Here is a 20,623-nt window from a genome sequence, read left to right as displayed (position 1 = left end):
GCCAATAAGTTTAAATCACTATAGAAGGATTAAGGGGTGCCTAGGTGGCTCACTCTTTTCAACACCCAACTCTTGATTTCTGCTCAGGTCATGATCTCATGGTTCATGAGATCCAGCCTCCCTCTCTCTCAGTCCCTGCCCTGCTCATACACCCTCACACTCTCTCTAAATAAGTAAATAAATAAACTTTTTTTAATATCAAAAAAAATTTTTAAGGATTAAAATCATACAAAATATGTCTCTGACCACAATGGAATGAAATTAAATTTGGAAAATTCACAAATATATCAAAACTAAACGGTGCACTCTTTAAATAATCAATGGATCAAAGAAGAAATCACCAGGAAAACTAGAAAATACTTGCAGGTGAATGAAAACAATAAAACAACCCGCCAAAACTTATGGGGTGTGGGTGATGTAGTGGTTAAAGGAAAATTTATAGCTGTGATTGCTTACATTTTAAAAAAAATATTATCTCAGGGCATCTGGGTGGCTCAGTCAGTTAAGCATCTGACTTCAGTTCAGGCCATGATCTCATGGGTTCGAGCTCCGCCCCGTGAGTCCCTCTGTCCCTTCCCCACTTGTGTTCTCTCTCTCTCTCTCTCTCTCTCTCTCTCTCTCTCTGTCAAAAATAAATAAATAAAACATTTTTAAAAATAAAAAAAATATTATCTCAAATCAATAACCTAATTTTCATCTAGAGAAACTAGAAAAGGAAGTGCAAATTAAACTAAAATCAAGCAAAACAAAGAATAAAGAAATAAATAATAATAAATAAATAATATTATGAAAATAATAAATAATATGAAATATAATAAAGAATAATATGAAACACAATAAATAATATGAAAACAACTGAGATAATTAGGAAAACCAAAAGTTGATTTTTTTTAAGTTTATGTATGTATGTATGTATGTATGTATGTACGTATGTATGCATTTATTTAGAGCCAGAGAGGGACAGAGAGAGAAGGAGACAGAATCACAAGCAGGCTTTACTCCATCAGCACAGAGCCCAACGCAGGGCTCAAACCCAGGATCAGTGAGATCATAACCTGAGCCACCAACAAGAGTCAGACGCTTAACTGACTGAGCCACCCAGGCCCCCCCAAAAGTCGATGCATTAAAACGATTAACAAAATTGACAAAACGTTAAATATGTTGATCAAGAGAAAAATAGAAGATAAAAATAATTAAATCAGGAGTGAAAGAGGGGACATTACTACCAATCACAGAAATAAAAAGGACTATAAGGGACTATTATAAACAATTGCATGCCAACAAATTAGATAATCTAGATGAAATGTAAATAACCTTAGAAAAATGCAAACTTCTGCAAGTGAAAACAGGATAGAAAATCTGCATAGACCTATATAACAAGTAAAGACATTAAATCAGTAATGAAAAAAAAAATCCACAAAGAAAAGCCCACAGCAATAAGTCTTTGCCGGTGGATTCTACCAAACACACACACACACACACACACACACACACACACACACACACATTAATACCATTCTTTAACAAATCTAAAATATAGAAAATGAACGAATAATTCTTAACTCATCTTGTGAGGCCAGTATGCCCTTGACACTCAAATCAAAGACATCATAGGAAAAGAGAACTACAGAACATCTTTTATGAATATAAATATAAAAATCCTCTACAGAATCAAAATCCAGCAACCCATAAATAGGATTATACACCATGACTAAGTGGGATTTATCCCAGGAATGCAAAGTTGGTTGAACATATGAAAATCAAGCAATGTATTACACTATATTAATAGAATAACAGACTAAAATGATGGATCATCTCAGCAGACACATGAATATGCATATATATATGTATATATATTCCTTAGGTTTTATATATATATATATATATATATATATATATATACATACATATATATATACATACATATATATATATATATATATACACATACATATATATAACCTAAAGAATCTATAGGAAAAAAACAGCAGAAGTAATAAATGAGTTCAGCAAGGTTTCATGATACAAGATCAAGATACAAAAAATCTATTATATTTCTATCCATTGGCACTGAATCATTAAAATTGTATTTAAGAAAACAATTTCATTTATAATTACATTGAAAATATACTTAGGAACAAATTTAACAAAAGAAGCCCATGGTTTATACAATGAAAACTACAAAACACTGTTGAAAGAAATGGTTATTTTGAGGAAGATAATGAGTGATAGAGTGCACTAGGGCAGCTTCTGGGCTGCTTGTAAGTTTTTATACCTTATTAACAGAGGTTGTTACACCAGAGTATTTAATTTGTAAAATTTCATTGAACTGTACACTTAACATCTGGGTTCTTTATTATATGTATGTTATATTCAATTTTTATAGGATGCCAAAAATAATCAAATCATATCATACTTTGTTTCTACTCTCATTATTAAACATAATGCACTTAAAACAGGAAAGACAGAAAACTACATTGTAATGAAGATATTGAATTTCAGAAAGAGAACCAATAAAGAGTATCCAACAATGGAAAATGAGTTCGAGTCACTGGATCTAAGTGAAATACGTCTTAGAGTAATAAAGGATCCTTTTAACACAATCCCTAAGAGAATGACAGTGATTATAAAGAACTTATAGAAGACCTCAATAAGAGAGATATTCTTGTTTTCGAAAGGAAAAAAGGTAGATTCCAGGAATAATTCCTTTAGAAAGGTGATATTGATTTCTATCAAAAGTCAGTAACATTTTGGTCTCTAATACCATTCTGTACCACATGGAAACAGTTCTTTTCAGAGCAATGGTGGACCCAGACTGCGGCATGGAGGGAACAAAATGAACGCTGGATATCCTATTATTCCCCCAAGTGAGTAAATGTTAAAACAAATAGCAGCAACAACAAATCAGTATGCATTTGTCACAAGGATATGAAGGAGCTCCCACTGGCCAAATCAGGACTAAATTTAAATATCAAAATAATTAAGGATGGTAAATAATTATAGATATTGCAAAAATAGGAATTCATCATATTATTGATAATTAATAAATAAATAAATAGGAAGAGAAAGCTTTCGCTTTTGGTACGCAGTATAATTTCAAGAGCAACCAGGAAATATGGTGGGAAAGGCAGAGTTAGAAAAGGACTATTTAGCGCCACTGGCATATAGATTGTTTTAGGCAAGAATTATCTACAGATGCTAAATACAGGGAAAGTTTGTGATGAGGACCACAGTATTTGCATAACTTTAGAGTAACTCCTAATAGATTTCTAGTAGTTGCAAGAGAAAAAATAATAACTATTCAGTAACAAAATGGATAACACTTTCACCCAGTAATCAAAATTAATATGCCAATGTGGGGCAGATAGACATAATCTTCCTCTAGAAATGATGCACTCAGAAGGCTAAAACCTCTCTTCTGGTCCAGCCTGGAATGTATAACCTGATTTTAACCATGAGAAAACCTCAGTCACTCCCAAAACAAGGAAAGTTGTATTTTAAAAAAGGAGTAAATGCGGTACCTTGGTGGCTCAGTCGGTTAAGCGTCTGACTTTGGCTCAAACTGTGATCTCATGGTTTGTGAGTTTGAGCCCTGCATAGGGCTCTGTGCTGACAGCTTGGATCTTGGAGCCTGCTTCAATCCTGTATCTCCCTCCCTGCTTACGCTCTGTCTCTGTCTCTGTCTCTCTCTCTGTCTCAAAAATAAACATTAAAAAAAATTTTTAAGGAAAAAATACTTAATTCTTCAAAAATGCCACTGTCATAAAAAAAATAAATAAAACCAATGGGAAAAATTTCAGATTAAAGTAAATTAAAGAAATATAACAACTAAATGTAATACCTGATCCTAGACTGGATTCTTTAATGACAGGGAAAAAAAATCATTAAAGGGCATCATTGAGACTCTTAACAAAATTGGACTATAGACAGTAGCTTAGATAAACTAATGATGATATTGTTAATTTTATTAAAGTTGATAACAGCATCAGAGAGAAAGGGAGACTGATGATAAATGATAAAGCAAATGAAAGCAAATGAGGTAAAACAATAAAATGGGTAAATCTGACTAAAGAGTATACTGACATTCTATGTACTATTTCTATTGTTATAACTTTTCCATGGGCTTCAAATTATTTCCAAATAAAGGATGTTGAAAATTAAAAATCAATAATAATTGTAGGGGAAACTAACATTAATCAAGGGTCTTCACATTCCAAAAATTCTTTAAATATGTATCCACACGACAACATCGCCCAAATGACTTAACAAACTTAGATTCTCCTTGGCTCTTTTTCTCAAAATTTTATTTACCGTCTTGGTTAACTAAGTTCTCGATTTAACAGTGATCAAAGCTCTTTGTCTAAAAAATGTATAGGATACAGATATGCAAACACACACACACACACACACACACACACACACACACATGGTGTGCATATATAGAAAATCTATCTAGGTTTACTCAACTAATACATTGTTAAAAATAAAAAAATTATAAAAATTTTTTTGCATGGCAGAAAACTGGAAGGGATATATAATATAATAAATAAAAAACATTCACAAGTGTTCCAATATTCTGTAATGCTCAAACAAAAGGCTTTAACATGACATTTAACATTTATAAATATAAAATTCAATATTTTTATTGAAGATCCCAATTACATGTTTTGGATCAGGGAAATAAGCTTGAAATTAGACCCCACTGAAAACAAAGAAACCTTACTTGACTACAAGCATATTAGGTGCTAACGGTCATTAAGCAAATAAAACCCATATCTGCCATAAAATAAATGATATAACCTTCCATAGCACTTATAAAATATTGCAGTAAGATCTAGAAAAGTAAATATTTTCACTGTTACATGCCAGTTGTCGATTTCTGGGAGCCACATTTCAAGAAAGGCAATGCCAAACTCTGGAGTGTCCACGGGATAAGACGTGGCTACAAAACTTTTTTTTTTTAATTTTATAAACACCAGTATCTACCCTGTGGCCAACACTTTTCTAGGAATATTCAAGTGAACCCATAGTTTCTGCCTTCAAAGAACATCGCAAACAATTATCTGTCGTATTCCTCAAGCATACTGCTCTCCTCAGGGCTCTGCCCACTCAAACTCCACTAGCTGACTCAATGCCTCTCTGGGCTCTGCTCTTACCCATTCTAGTGTAGACAGAACTCAATGCATCCAGAAGGCAATCAAGTTGGCCCACGTGGTGCTGCTGCTGGAACTCTTTGCTCTTCTGTTAAGAATTAGGGTCCTTCCAGGTACAGTGACTAAGGCCCTAGGATTACTGCCTGTTATGCAATTTCTCCAAGGCCAATGTTTGGCCTTGCGTACTTTTGTCTTTTAGGAGATAGATTCTTGCCTCTAAATTTGAATTCTTCTACTGGAGCCTTCGTGAATGGTGTTAAGAATTGCCTTGATAATGACCATCTGCTTGGCTTGCTGCTAACCATCAGCTGAAGAGATACGGTGTCCCTGCGTTTCACCTATGCCTTGGGGTACCTTCTAGACCTCTTAGATACCAGCAGCCTCTAGATCATCTCCTACCTGAAACTATGCCCCTGGGCATGTCCCTGGAAACCGAATGTGGTACATCCGCTCCAGGTCCCCATGCCCTCCATGCCCACCTTTTCTGCTTAAGACTCGCATTTCTCTGACAATCAAGATAGGCAATAAAACAAATAATGCAGAACACTCAGAAAGAAAGAAAAAGAGGCATATTTTAGTAATGATTTTAAGGTGTTAAAACAAATCATGGTACAATTCTAAAGGAGCTCTTACCTGATTAGGGATTCAGGAAATAATTTATAAAGGAAGTGACATTTGATCTTGGTTTTGAATGATGAATAATTTTTATCAACAGGATTGCTGAGAGCAAGGGTGGATCCAGATTTTGTGGGGCCTGAGACCTGTAAAAATGACAGAAGGAGGGACTCTTATAGAATGCAAAGTGACAACACAAAATTAACTATTCACCATTCATTAAATAATAATGATTATTCATTAAGCAATCATTTAACAAGAATGAAAAAAGAAATCTTACTGAACTTTAAAGAATTGGTAAGTACCAAAAACATCACAACAACCAGAAAAATAACATATATTTCTATTAACTTACTACCTGACATTTTTTGGCTACATACCCTTTAAATCACTTATTTATATGACACTAATTTTGCAATATTTTCTACAGAGAATCGAAAGATATTTCCATCTTTTATTGATTTGGTTGACCAAAATTTGTTTTTCATTACTTGGAGTATACGAGGGTTCCTTTGATTTCATAACTCATTACACTTAATGTCACATAAATTTTTAGTAGTATTGTCAAATTTGGGGAAATATCTGCCAAGTTGTTTGCTTATAAAAGACCTACTTACTATATATTGTTACAAGTTGGCATCCTAAAAGCACAAGAAGTCTCATAAATTCTATTTTGTGTAAGTCCATCAAAAAAGAAAAATATAGATATATATTGTAATAATTTTATATACTGTATTACCACGTATATATCTGCCAAGAGAAAGCTTTGTTTTAACTGTGTCAGTAAGGATAACATTGTTCTTACCATATTTGTACATTTACTACAATTGTACACAGATGATTAAAAGAACTTCTCACAGGGGCAACTGGGTGACTCGGTCAGTTAAGCATCCAACTCTTGATTTCAGCTCGGGTCACGATCACACGATTCATGGAATCAAGCTCCGCATTGGGCTTGTATGGTTAAGGCCCTCCCAGCGCCTAGAAGGGGACCAAGCCAGAGAAGGCCTTGAAGCTAAAGCTTCATTACCTCACAGTAAAAACAATGGCTTCAAAGCATTTTCAGGCAGAAGAAACTGACAATTTCACCCCGAGCCCTTTAACTGAGTCTACCATCCCATCCAGTAAAGTGTCAGTTTTGTCAAATATCCTGTTTCACTTAATAGAGGCATAAATTCAGAATAAGGAAGGCAGACACTCCCGTCATAAGACCGGTTTTGAGAATCAAACTTTATGAGGCCATTTGTCAAAACTAGAGGAAGTCTAGGGGACCGTGATCAAGAAAGTCAGAAGACTCAAGAGAAGAATAGTTACTAGAACTTGAGTATTTAGAATGTCAAAGAGATGACTTAGGAAGGAAATAAGACTTTTTGCAAAATGTGGGAGGGATTGTCCTATGGATGAGGAATTCAACTTGCCCTACATTCTTTGGGGCAGAAGAAAGACTAGGAGTGGCTTGAAAATTTAGCACCAAAAAATATAGACCATTGATAGTGTTTATGTTGATTACATGTTGAAATGATAATATTTTGGATAAGTTGAGGTTACATAACATGGATTAATTTCACATTTTTTTTACTGCTTTGATTTGGCCACTAGAAATTTTTAAAGTATATATACAGCTTGCATTTGTGGCTTACAAGATATTACAGGTGCTTGGCACCGGTCTAAGGTTCCAGCCCACTGAGATACTACCTAAGCACTCAAAGCTATTGCAGTTGTACCAAGAGCTGAGGCGTCCAAACCATTGTATATATTTAGGTAGCTTTTATTTGAAATCCTTCTTTTTAAAATTTAATCCATTTACTCATTTTATTGGTGTCACTTGGCTTTTTTTTTCTATTGAGGTATAACTGACATACCACATTACATTGTTTTCAGGTACAACATAATGATTTATGTATATTGTGAAATGATCACCCCAGTAAGTCTAGTTGACATCCATCACTACACGTAGTTATAGAATTTTTTCCTATGATTAGACTTCTAAGATTTACTCCCTTAGCAACTTTCAGATATGCAATACAGTGTTATTAACAATAGTTGCCATGCTGTACATTATATCCCAATAATTTATATTATAACAGCAAGTTTGTACATTTTGACTGGCTTCACCAATTTTGCCCATGCCCCATCCTCTGCCTCGGGCAACCACCAATCTGTTCTTTGTCTCTATGAGCTTATTTTTGTCATTTTGTTTTAGATTCTACATATAAATGTGATGATAATTGTCTTTCTCTCTCTTTCTCTTTCTCTATCTCTGTCTCTCTTTCTCTCTCTGACTTATTTCACTTAGCATAGTGTCTTCCAGTTCCATCCATGTTGTTGCAAATACCACGATTTCCTTATTTTTCATGGCCAAATAATATTCCATTGTGTATATATGCCACATTTTCTTTCTCCATTCATCCACTGACAGATAACTAGGTTTTCTATACCTTGATTATTGTAAATAATGCTGCAATGAACATGAAGGCGAGTACATATTTTCAAGTTATGGCTTTGTTTTCTTTGAATACCCAGACAGAATTGCTAGATCATGTGGTAGTTCTATTTTTAATTTTTTAAGGAGCCTCCATACTGTTTTCCACAATGGCTACACCAATTTACATTCTCACTAATAATGCACAAGCGTTCTCTTTTCTCCACATCTGTGCCAACACTTATTATTTCTTATCATTTTTATAATAGTCAACTAACAGGCGTGAAGATTTATCTTACTAGGTTTTGATTTGCATTTCCCTTATGATCAGTGATGCTGAGCATCTTTTCACATTCCTCTTGACTATCTGTATAGTTGTTTTGTTTTGTTTTAGAAAAATGTCCGTTCAGATCCTCTGGCATTTTTTTGGTTAGAATTTTTTTTTTGCTATTAAGTTTCATGAGTTCTTTATGTATAGTGGATATTAACCCTTTATCAGATAAATGGTTTGCAAATATTTTCTTTTAGTCAGTAGTTTGCCTTTTCATTTTGTTGATGGTTTCCTAAAAACTGAAGTTGTGTAGAAGCTTTTTAGTGTCACTTGTTTATTATTGCTTTTACTGTCTTCACTTTTGTTTTCAAGTCCAAAAAATCATCCCCAAGGCCTATGTCAACGAGCTTACTGCCTAGGTTTTCTTCTAGGAGTTTTATGTTTTCAGATATTACTTCAAGTCTTTAATCCATTTTGAGGTAATTTTGGTGTGCAGTGTAAGATACTGGTCTACTTTTATTCTTTTGTGGGTGGCTGTCCAGCTGCTCCAACATCATTTATTAAACAGACTGTCTCTTCCACTTTGTAGATTCTTGCCTCTTTTGTCATAAACCAACCAACCACATATGCATGGTTTTATTTCTTGACTCTCTGTTCTATTCCATTGATCCATGTGTCTGTTTTTATGTTAAAACCATATTGTTTTTTATTACCATAGCTTTGTGACATAATTTGAAATCAGGGAGCATGATACCTCAAGCTTTGTTCTTCTTCCTCAAGATTGCCTTGGCTATTCAAGGTCTTTTGTGGTCCCATACAAATTTTAAGATTGTTTCTTCTATTTCTGTGAAAAATGCCATTGGAAGTTTGGTAGGGTTTGCATTGAACCTCTAGATTGCTTTGGGAAACATGGACATTTTAAAAATATGAATTCCTCCAATCCATGAGCATGGACTATCTTTTCATTTATTCATGTCTTCAATTTTTTTCATCAATGTCTTATAGTTTACCCAGTACAGGTCTTTCACTTCCTTGGTTAAATTTTTTCCTCGGCATTTTATTATTTTCAAAGCAATTGTAAATGGGATTTATTTTCCTAATTTCTCTGATAGTCTATTGTTAGTGTATAGAAACACAACCAATTTCTGTATATTGGTTTTGTATCTTGCAACTTTACTGAATTCGTTTATTAGTTCTAAGAGTTTTTTGGAGTCTTCAGAGTTTTCAATATATACTATCATGTCATCTGCAAATAGTGACAATTTTACTTCTTTCTTTTCACTTAGATACCTTTTATTTTTTCTTCTTGCCTATTTGTTCTGGTTAGGATTTCCAGTACTATTTTGAATATGAGTGGTAAAAGTGGGCATCCATGTCTTAGAGGCATTGATCTCAGCTTTTCATCATTGAGTATGTTAGCTCTGGACTTGTCATTTCTGGCCTCCATTTTGTTGCAGCATATTCCCTCTATACCCACTTCGCTGAGATTTTTTTATCATAAGTAAATGTTGAATTTTGTCACATGCTTTTTCTGCATCCATTGAGATGATCATATGATAATGATTCTTCATTTTGTTAATGTAATGTATCACACTGATTTTCAGATGTTGAATCACCTTTGCATCCCTGGAATAAATTTCATTTGATCTTGGTGTATGATCTTTTGAATGCATTGTTGAATTTGGCTTGTTACTATTTTCTTGAGGATTTTTGCATCTATGTTCATCAGAGTTATTGGCCTGTAAATTTCTTTTCTTGTGGTATCCTTGTAGAATATCCTTCCCTTGTGGTATCCTTGTGGTAATTCTGGTTTCATAAAATGACTTTCAAAATGTTCCCATCTCTCTATTTTTTGAAAGTGTTTGAGGATTGGTATTAATTCTTTGAATGTTTAGTAGAATTCGCTAGTAAAGCTGACTAGCCCTGGACTTCTGTTTGTAAGGAGTGTTTTAATTACTGATCCAATCTCCTTACTTATAACCAGTCTGTGCAGATTTTCTATTTCTTCATGATTCAGTCTTGGAAGGTTGTATGTTTCTAGGAATCCAACTATTTCTTCTAGGTTGTCCAATTTGTTGGTGTGTAATTATTCTAGTAGTCTCTTATGATCCTTTGTATTTCTGTGCTATCAATTGCAGGGTCTCCTCTTTCATTTCTGATTTTACTTGAGTTTTCTCTCTTTTTTTCTTGATGAGTCTAGCTAAAGGTTTATCAATTTTGTTTATCTTTTCAAAGAACCAGATCTCGGTTTTGTTGATCTTTTTTATTGTCTTTTCAGTCTCTATTTTATTTACTTCTGCTAAATCTTTGCTATTTCCTTCCTTCTGTCCTTCTGTTAACTTTAAGTTTTTTTGTTGTTGTTGTTTTGTTTTTTATCTTGACGTATAAAGTTAGGTCATTTGAAATTTTTCTTGTTTCTCAAGGTAACTGTTTATCACCATGAACTTCCCTTAGAGAACTGCTTTTTCTGTATCCCATAAATTTTGGTATGTTACATTTCCATTTTGTCTCAAGGTATTTTTGCTTTCACTTTTAATTTCTTCACTGACCAGTTGGTTTTTCAGTAGCATGTTATTCAGTCTCTATGTATTTGTGAATTTTCCAGTTTTCTTTCTGCAATTGATTTCGAGTTTCATACCACTGTGGTGTGAAAAGACGCTTGGTGTAATTTCAGTTATCTTAAATTTCTTAAGACTTGTTCTGTGGCCTAATTTATATTCTACCCTGGAGAATGCGCCATGTACACTTGAGAGGAATGTGTATTCTGTTGTTTTGGGATGGAATGTTCTGTATATATCATTAAGATAGTGTCTGCTCTCTGGGGTCTCAGGAGTTTACAGTCATCCCTTAGATGTGTGTTTAATTGGAAGCCTGCCCCTCAGGCTGCAGCTATGATAATAAGCTAATAGGCTTTTTTCCAGAAAGATTGAGCTCCTGCGTCTATTGTCTCTTGCTCCCAGGCAGGGGCAAGGCAGGGAGGAAGAGCTTGCTGCTTAAGAACTATTTTTCCATTGGTTACAGCCCTGAGGGACCTATGAGCATAAGTCTATCTGGCCACCAGAGGCAGGTGATACAAAGATGTCCCCAAACAGCAGCCCCCAAAAGCAGGGTACCAGAGAAAAGCATAAGCTCCTCTCTATAAGATACTGGTGGACTGGACCGAGGCAGAGAAGAGTGCAAAGATGGCATTATCAGCTCCCGCTTCCAGAGAGCCTCTGCATAGTCCCTAACAACTGTCTGTCCAGTTGTTACAGTCCCATGGGACCCAGGAACACAAACCCTCTTGGCCTCCAGAGCCAGGGGATCAAGGGGCATTCCTTAGGTGGCAGCCTCAAAAACTGTATCACCAGACATACAAACCGGGGTCCCAAATGTGTGTAAAGGATTCCCTTCAGGAGATAATGGCATTCAGGAGCACTGAGAGGGACAGAACATGAAGATGTCACCCACTCCATGGAGTGAAGCAGAGGGTGAGTGGAAAGATGGCGCATGTGCACGCACACGCACACACGCGCACACACACACACACACGGAACAAAAAGAAAAGAAACAAAGAAAATAGGGAGAAAAGTAAGAAAAAGCAAAAAGGGAAATAAAAGAAAGAAAAAGAAGATGGTGCCTACCAGGGTTAGCAAGGCAGAGGAGAGCAGGAAGAAGGCGCCCACCAGGCTCCCTTCAGGAAGAGTATCCCCACCTCTTAGACCAATGCTTCAAAATTAGGAAATGAGTATCTTTCCCATAAAGTCTGGGCACTTTTCAAAGGGTTGCTTCTGTGCTGGGCCCTGGGGCAGGCGAGTCAGCACATAGGCCCTTTAAGAAACATTCCTCATTTCGCCACAGCCCTGTGGGTCTCTTGTGTATGAGCCCTGTTGGTCTTAAAACTTGGCCTTTTCTTAAATAAGGCAAATGAGCTCCTATAGTGTTCAAAGAATAATCCAATCAAGATATTTCACTGTCCCTTTACTCAATAGGAATTGTTGGGTCATAGCAGTAGGTCTGACATTGGCAGGTTTATACAGTAATCTTTTTTTCTTATCAGCTACTTAATGAAATGAATTTGTATCATAGCATCTTTTAAATGTTAATACTCTTACAGCTGTCTTCAAAGACCTATTTTGAACTAAATATGTTATCAATCAAAATACTCATTAAAATTCGATGCAAGCTTATGTGGAGAGAGAGATTAAATCATTGAGGCATCTGGGCCTCTTATTCCACTAATGTGACCTCATTATACCATAATTTGTTATTACAGAAATTTAATATTCTGATGCCATAGAATTACTAAGGGCCTTCACGTTTCCCTGGTTTTCATCTACCCTAATCGCAAACTTTTTGATCATTTACTGGTTGGGTTCTTAGATATTTCCAAGATTTGTATTTCTGGCAGACCACACAGTGTAACGTGAGAAAGCAATACTCTCGGACACTGGAGATATATGGTGGCACCAATCCCTGAGGGAACTTGGAGACTGTGTTCTCTCTGATGAGATGAGGAAATATTTTGAATATTTTGTTTCCCATTAGCCGCCATTAATACAGGTAGATCCTGACTCTGACACCTTCACACGCTATAGCTTATCACTGAATGACATCCCACTCCCATAGATGAGTGATGGACTCAGAAGCACAGGGGGTACTTCTTAGAGCATTAAGCGGTTTCTCTATCCACCACGGAGTCCTGACGACCAAAGAAGGGGATGTGCAGAGCTCTAGTAAGTGCCTCACAAAAGTAAGTACCAAACAAATTCTCTCCCAACCCACCACTTTAATCTAACTATCCAACTGAACATGTCACTTGGCTTTCTCCTGCCATTTAAGTAGAACCCAAGAAAAGCCAAAGAAGAGATAGAACGTTCGGAGTGTCAGGAATCAAGGACATAGCGTTTAAAAATTTAGTTCATTTTTTCATACAGAGACGATTATGAAAATATCTTAATTTAGAAGCAAACTCAGAATAAATTCTGAAAGAGTCATCTCTAACTCATATACCTGTATCCAACACTGCTCTTAATGATAACAAAATGGTCATTCTTCCCATCTGTGATGTTTTTTCTCCCTATTAACCTATTTCTTCAACAAAAAAAAAGCCAACCTTTGTGGGCCTAGTTGACATTGGTGGGGATAAACTTGGACCAGATCCCAGAACCCAGAGATGCAGAATTAGTACCACTCAGTTCCTAGTGATAGCAAAGAGAAAACCTGTAAGGAAGACGAGTTGCCCATCAGATCAACAGCCTCCTAGCCTCAAGTTATTATAACACTTTTCTCTTTTGATAGACGTGAGCTATCAGGAACTAGGTATTTTCATTATATACATCCCCAAGTACATCTGCTGTCTCTTATACTATTATCCTCCCCTTGCACCCTATGGCAGCGACACTGGCTTCTTTTTCCTGCTTCCACAGTCACTTACCATCGTAGGGCCTTTGCACTTTCTGCTTTCAGATGCTATAATGCTCTTCCCCCAGATTCCGCATGGCTCACTTCCTCTCATTCTTCAAGGCTTTGCTCAATGATCACCCTTGCAACGTGGCTTTTCTCATGACCGAATTGCAAACGGAAACTCCTTCTCTGCCCAGCACCCCCATCTACCTCTTTGCTTGATCTTCCGGGATGGTGTCTACCACCATCTGGCACACTCTGTACTTCACACACTCCTCCTTTGCTGTCAATCTCCCTAGCTCAAGTGTGAGGTCCCCAAGGTGAGGACTTAGGGCGGCTTCCTCGTTGCCACATCTCAAGTACCTATAAGAGTGTTTAGAACAAATGATAATGAGTGAGTAAACGAAGAGAGCATATAGTAATGGATTTTTGTCATTTTGTTGAGTGCTTCGAATAGAGTTAGTCACACAAAGAACATTATTTTAAAACCCATGCAGTGCATCATTTTGGTGACTTGATTTATATGTGCATGTCTATTTGTAAATATGAATACACTGCAGCCTAAATTGTTGGGGTTGTTGCTGTGCACGTTCTTCAGTCACTAAAAAAACAAATGGCTGTGAATTCACATAACCTTCAGCGCAACTCCGAGTAACAGATGACAGACTACGTTCCCATTGTTTTATGTGAAATAATGAAAGAGAAATATGTAGGAGAAAAAAAGCCACTTTGGAGTGAAAAGAAATGCCTGAGTTGGCTCGGCCCGACCAGCAGGAGCCCAGGAAAACAGAAATGTTAGATTGCTGAGTGATGGGCAGATTCAAGTGCCTCCCAAGCAACAAACCTTCAGTTTGGGAGATGCTACGACCAACAGAGCAGGGAAATTGGCGTCAACACCATGTAAAGAATATTAAATCCCTTAAAGCAAAGGCATGACATTTCTTCTACACACCCTCTGGTTTGTCCTCTATTATTATTTGAGAGTAAGCCTTAGTGCCAAATGAAAAAAAAAAAAAGTAGACAATTCTTTGCAGACGACTTCAACAACCTGATAAGTATTCATTTCAGCTTAAAGCATGCTTGTAAATATCATTTCAAATAAAGCACTGACTTGATTTTTAATCAATGAAAACTGACATTTGTTGAAAAGCCTTTCTGAATAATTACCTTGCATTCTTATTACTAAAGCGGATTTAACGGAAAATCAAAACAAACGGTATTAATTACATCGTATCCTCATTATATATTAATAGGTTCAGAAACCAAACATTGAGTGTCTTATAGAGCTGGGTGTAATATTTATATGAAGCTTTATGATGGAAGCCAGCTTAATTCTAATACATCCATTTTAGTGCTCTGACCTTCTGTTCTCTAGACACAGGATTTTGGCCTCCGCTAGGAGCACACGTATCTGGAATCCATGGTTTGGGCTCATGTCTGAGAACCCAGAATGTCGTAGGACATTGACTTTCTCATGCCAAGGGACATGAGTTGTCTGACTGATCAGACATCGTCTACTTTTCACTCAGAGTTGTTACTGAAATACTTCTCTGGGTGATGGGTTTAGAACATCAAAGGAAGGGACCTCACTGTGTGACTGTGCCCTGAGATCTGCTATCATCTGCGTGTCCAGCAAGCAACTGGGCAGGTGCAAAAGCATGGAAGTGGGAAGAGCATTACAGGAGAAGGGGTTTTCTTAGATCTTCATCCCCTGGACTGCCCCCTGGACCATCAGGTCTTCACACTCATGTTCAGCCCTAGCTCCAGCTCCTTAGTTGTAATTAGAACCCAGCAGGTGGGTTCCTAGCTGTGGAAACCTTTTAAGTTGTGCAACACTTCTGAGTATCAGGTTTCTCATTTGTAAATTAGAAATAAAGATAGTATTTGGTTGATGCAAAGATTAAATGAAACAGTTGTTATGACGATTAAATGAATAATCCTTCTAAAGTGCTAAGCACAGTTTCCAATGTGTACTAGACTCTCAATAAATGTTAGTTATTAAAATCATTATCAAAGGCCTCTTTCCGTCCTGACATTCTATGACTATTCAAGTGCAATATGGAAGCCCCACTGTGAATATATAATCGGACTTCTTACTTCTTTAACCTTTTACTACGGCACATGTCTTTCAAACCCCTGAGCTTGCTACAAAACACCAGCATAAGCAGAATGGACAAACACAGAGAATTAATTAAACTTTGGACATAGAAGGCCTCCCTACTAGAATAGAGACCACACACAAAGCGGTGGAATTTCACCAAAGTAAGGAGCATCCAGACAATACCATCATCCTTGGAGATGACATTTGCAAAACTAGAATCATTCATTCAGCATATATTGAATGTGCCAGGAGAGTTTTAGGTACCGGAGACCCAGCAGTGAACAAAAAGACAAGTGCATCTTGGGAAGCATATGTTGTTGTTGGGAGATAAACATGATTGGACGAGAAAGGAATGGGAGGTGACACAGTGTCCTCCATCTTTTGTATGGGCTCCTGAGAGCCTTCCTTGGCTTCTCCACCACTCCACTGGGCGTATTAGTCAGCATGGGACTGTCATGGATTTTCCTTCCTCATCTAAATCCCCCACTGCCGCCTCCTCTCCAATCCCACTGACACTTCCCTCTGCCAGGTTTTTCTTTTCTCTTGCTTTGGTTACAATTTGATTCCATAAATTCAAAAAGTTAGATGAATGGAGGGATGGGTGAAATTAAAAAAGCTCCAAATCAAAGTTCTAAAGATTAAAACGACAATGACAGAGATGAAGGATGTAAGTGATGGGATTAACGCAGATCTGAAAACACAGGGAAAAACACCAGTGAATTTGAAGACATGGCAATAGAAACGACTCGAAGTGAAACAAAGAGAAAAAAAAACTGACAAAAATATGAACAGAGCACCAGTGAGCTGTGGAATACCTTCAAATGGCCTACTATATGTGTAATTGGAGCTTTCAAAGGACAGGAAAGAGAGTAGGTGACAGAAAAAATATCTTTGAAGAGATAATGTTTAACATTGTTCTATACTTGATGAAAATTATACACCCACTTTTGCAAGAAACTGCATGGAACCCAAGCAGAGGAAACAAGAAGAGTATTTCATCAAGGCATATCAGTGTCACATTGCTAATGATAAGGAGACCAAAGCTCCGAGCATTTACCTAGTTTTCTTGGTTATATAACAAGTACGGGGTCCATTCACAGTGAGTGGACTTTATACATATCTTAAGGAAGTCATAGATATGGATTGGTAAGGACTAGATCAGAAGTGAGAGCAAAAAGAAAAATACCACCTAGGCATGAAGGCAGGGATGCTGCCAAAGAACTTTTAAAAAGTATATTAACACTTCATGCACTAAGCCAAGGTCAACAAGACCACGCCTCTGCAGGCAATGAGCTCTACCAACCACACTGAGTATGAAGCCGGGACCGAGGGCTACAGTCTACATTCTCGTTTCCTTATTCCGTTGCCCGTTTCTTCAGTCTGCCTTCTTCCTCTCAGGCCTTCATATTCTGCTTCTTGGGAGTACTGCCCCGTTCAGCGTGGATTTGTATGTTTGTTTGCTTATCTGTGCACTGGGTTTTCTCCTGTTCTAAAAAAAAAAAAAAAAAAATGCTTGAGAAGTGGGATATGTATCATCTCCAAAGCTTATAAGACCAAGAAGTTTTATCAATTATCTTTCCTTTTGCTCTTTTTGTGCTTATAAATATACAATTTTTAATGCCTATTTAGTTATTTTGAGAGAGCGTGTGTGCAAGTAGGGAAGGGGCAGAGAGAGAAGGAGAATCCTAAGCAGGTTCTGCACTGTCAGATATGGGGCTTGAACTCACAAACGGCAAGATCATGACCTGAACTGAAATCAAGAGTCAGACGCTTCACCGACTGAGTCACCCAGCCACCCTGCTCTTTTTACGCTTATGAAGTAGAAACTCCAGGCACTCCCTCAGCACTTACCACTCAAACACTTGAAATTGCTGATTTTTTTTCATTATTTGTTGGATGAGTAGTCTGATTTATTTCTCTTAAAGAGTCTTTTAACTTCCCAGCTTGAGTTTGCCTGTTTTGCGATTTCATATATGCTCCCTTCTAGATGATAATAAATAAAAGGAACTATTGGTAAAAATCTGAAATTAGATTTAGTACTGAGCTGAGCACACTTTTACAAGTCTTCATGCCCCACTCCACAACTTCCAAATATGATTTTTACTGAAGTTGAAATACCGAAAATATGTTTTAGATCTTATTCGGCTGACAATCACTCTACCCTGTCGTTCACACACACACACACACCCAGCTAGGCCTGCTGAAGGGTGTAGAGAGGAATGACATCGGCACTTCCCACAGGAGGGCTGTAACAGGGACAACGAGACAAAATTAAACTAAGCGAAATCCAAGGCAAACAACGACAAGTGTTTTCATCGTCAATGGCTATCCTGAATAGTTTGTTCAGATACAAAACACACACACACACGCCATGCAAGTTCCAAAATCCTGGCTTCAAAACGACCCCACATTGGTTGGAACAGAATGCAGGCCCGGACTCTTGAAATCACACACATATGTCTGTGTCCTCAGACAGCGTTTCTGGAGTTTGAGCCTTACCTAGCCCTGCTGCATATAAACTCTGCGACCATACACCAAAAACATAGTACACCAAAACACAGACAAAGGACTAAACTTTCATTAGCACTGCATGAAAACTACAAACCTTAGAAAACCTTAGAAATCAGTCAGCAGGCCAAGAAAGATGAACAAACCCCCAGCCAAGAAGTTTCTAATTCTGGAACTACACCTGATTGTCAGCAACCCGGGTAATACTTGTGTGTTTCTATCTGTACCATAATTTGACAGAACGGTCGTCTTTAACAGTATCACAATTCTTGCCTCTATTAATCTCAACCTAATCTGTGGTATTGAGTCAGATATAGCTAGGAAACCGACCTTGCAGGGGAAGCTAGGACATCTTGCCTTAAAACCCCTTCTTGATGCCCTCACGTTCCTGAAAATTGCACAGACCAAATAAATAGCCGTAGTGTGCACTGAGTATAGACAAAGAGGAAGGTGCCAAGCGGGACTACTAAATTTATTTCACGATCATTCATCCTTTCCGTTTTCCTAGACAGGCAGATTGGTAAGGCAGCAATCAGGACCCGTGGTTAAGATGGCTGAACAATCGGGGTGGCGCGGCTGCCATTCCATTTGTCAGACTGAGCCAGGAAAGGATGGAGCCTGAAGGAGCAGGGCAGAAGAGGGTGCACGAGTTATGCTCTCTGGCCTTGGCAAAGGACATATATCCAGGGGCAAATGGATGTCTGGGAGCAAACAGAGAGAGAAGCACCCTGAGTCAGAGAAAAAGCCATGAACAATGGGGTGACTAGGAGGTGCCTGGGGACATTTATTACTTATTTCCTGAAGTCAGGAGAAAACTAGTCTTAGGAAAATAGCTTCATTTCCGTTCCTGACTTGTTTTATGGGAGATTTCCCTAGAAAGATCTTCCTTCCCTCCGGACGGTTCAGCATACACACCGCCCCCCCCAGGATTTTCTCATTTCTCTCCTGACAGGAGTGTTCCCATCCTAACCCTCCAGCAGTTAAAAGCTCCCTACTCTCCGCTCCAGCATCTAGGTCTGCTCTCTTTCCTTTGTTCCGAATGCTCTGCCAGCAGGAGAAAGCATCCTTTCTAGAAATCGCCGGATGGCAACGGGCTAGAAATGGAGGGAGAGAGAAGTGGGAACAGAGTGTGATAGAAACAGAGACGGGAGACAGAGAGAAGGAGAGGGGGGAAGAAGAACAGCACCGATGCGGGAAGCCCCAGCCTATTGTCGCCCCGTCTTCTCGCCTGCCCTTCCCGGGAGCTGCAGCTCAGGTGACAGCCTGCTGCTGGGGCCGCTGCTACTGCTCTTTCTGCCCTTCAGACTCCCTTCACCATGGTGATACAGTAATGAAGGAGAGCTGCCCTGTCAGACCTCATCAGCAGTCCTGTGAAGGCAGGATGAAATCACTCCTATTGACCCCCTGGCATATTTATAGGCTCTCTCTTTCTGCTGAGGCTGGTGGTTATCACCTTCCCGTCCCGCCGTGTGTTTATTCAGCAGCACGCTAAATCACGCCCGTGTGCAAGGGAGGCATTCATCAGGAACCACAAGCCCCTCTTTCAGGCTGCCAAACCTATCCAATTACTGGAGCTGCAAGGGCCTGCAGAAACCCCTTCGGCCAGGCAAGTTCTCTTGTTTGTACCCTCTAAAAATAATACCTTCTGAGCTCTGCACGCTTCCTCTGTCCAATCTGCACGTTGCCTTTGAACTAGCAGAGCGCTCATTTATCCTTCATTGGCTGCGTCTCCAAGTTCCCCCTTTTCTTCTTAAACAATGAGAAAGAGGCGCTGCATCTCTTTCTGGAGAGGTTGGGGAGAGGATGCGGGCATGCCTGCCACTTCTCTCTCGGTCTTGGCTACCTCTTCAGACCTGCAAGTTAAGCAGTCATGTTCTCCTGAAGGGCAGCTAGCACTCTGGTCCCGTGCTGCCCTCTATCTTTCTGTCTCTTGCTAAACAAGTGATTTGCAAGAAACTATTAAAATAACAAGGGAAATTATATCATTTGGGTTTAAAGGCACGAGAACCAGATTTAGACATGCCTTTAAAATGTTCACAGATGAAGATGGCACATTGTTTAAAGTACCTGTCTCTTAATATGCATTAATTTAATTAGAGCTTTGGGTTGTTGCTTTTTTTTTTTACCAATACTTTTACATTTTCTATTTCTCTGAATGTACCTCATTT

General features: G+C 38.0%; 1 long non-coding RNA gene across 3 annotated transcripts in view; it reads right to left on the bottom strand.

Annotated features, from left to right (window-relative positions):
• The window catches only part of LOC109496011, a 41,605-nt gene extending 21,210 nt beyond the window's left edge, over positions 1 to 20,395 (bottom strand). For 2 of the 3 annotated variants that reach the window (XR_002151765.3, XR_002151766.3), the window contains exons 1-5: positions 20,098 to 20,395; positions 17,251 to 17,436; positions 13,878 to 14,209; positions 6,574 to 6,749; positions 5,787 to 5,914 (exon numbers count right to left, since the gene is read on the bottom strand). This is a non-coding gene — a long non-coding RNA (uncharacterized LOC109496011). The remainder of the gene's footprint in view (positions 1 to 5,786; positions 5,915 to 6,573; positions 6,750 to 13,877; positions 14,210 to 17,250; positions 17,437 to 20,097) is intronic. The other variant, XR_002151771.2, reaches the window with a different exon arrangement.
• Positions 20,396 to 20,623: the final 228 nt, after the last annotated feature.

Source organism: Felis catus, chromosome F2, assembly GCF_018350175.1.
Source record: "Felis catus isolate Fca126 chromosome F2, F.catus_Fca126_mat1.0, whole genome shotgun sequence".
Lineage (NCBI taxonomy): Eukaryota > Metazoa > Chordata > Mammalia > Carnivora > Felidae > Felis > Felis catus.
This window is presented reverse-complemented; position numbering and strand designations above follow the sequence as displayed.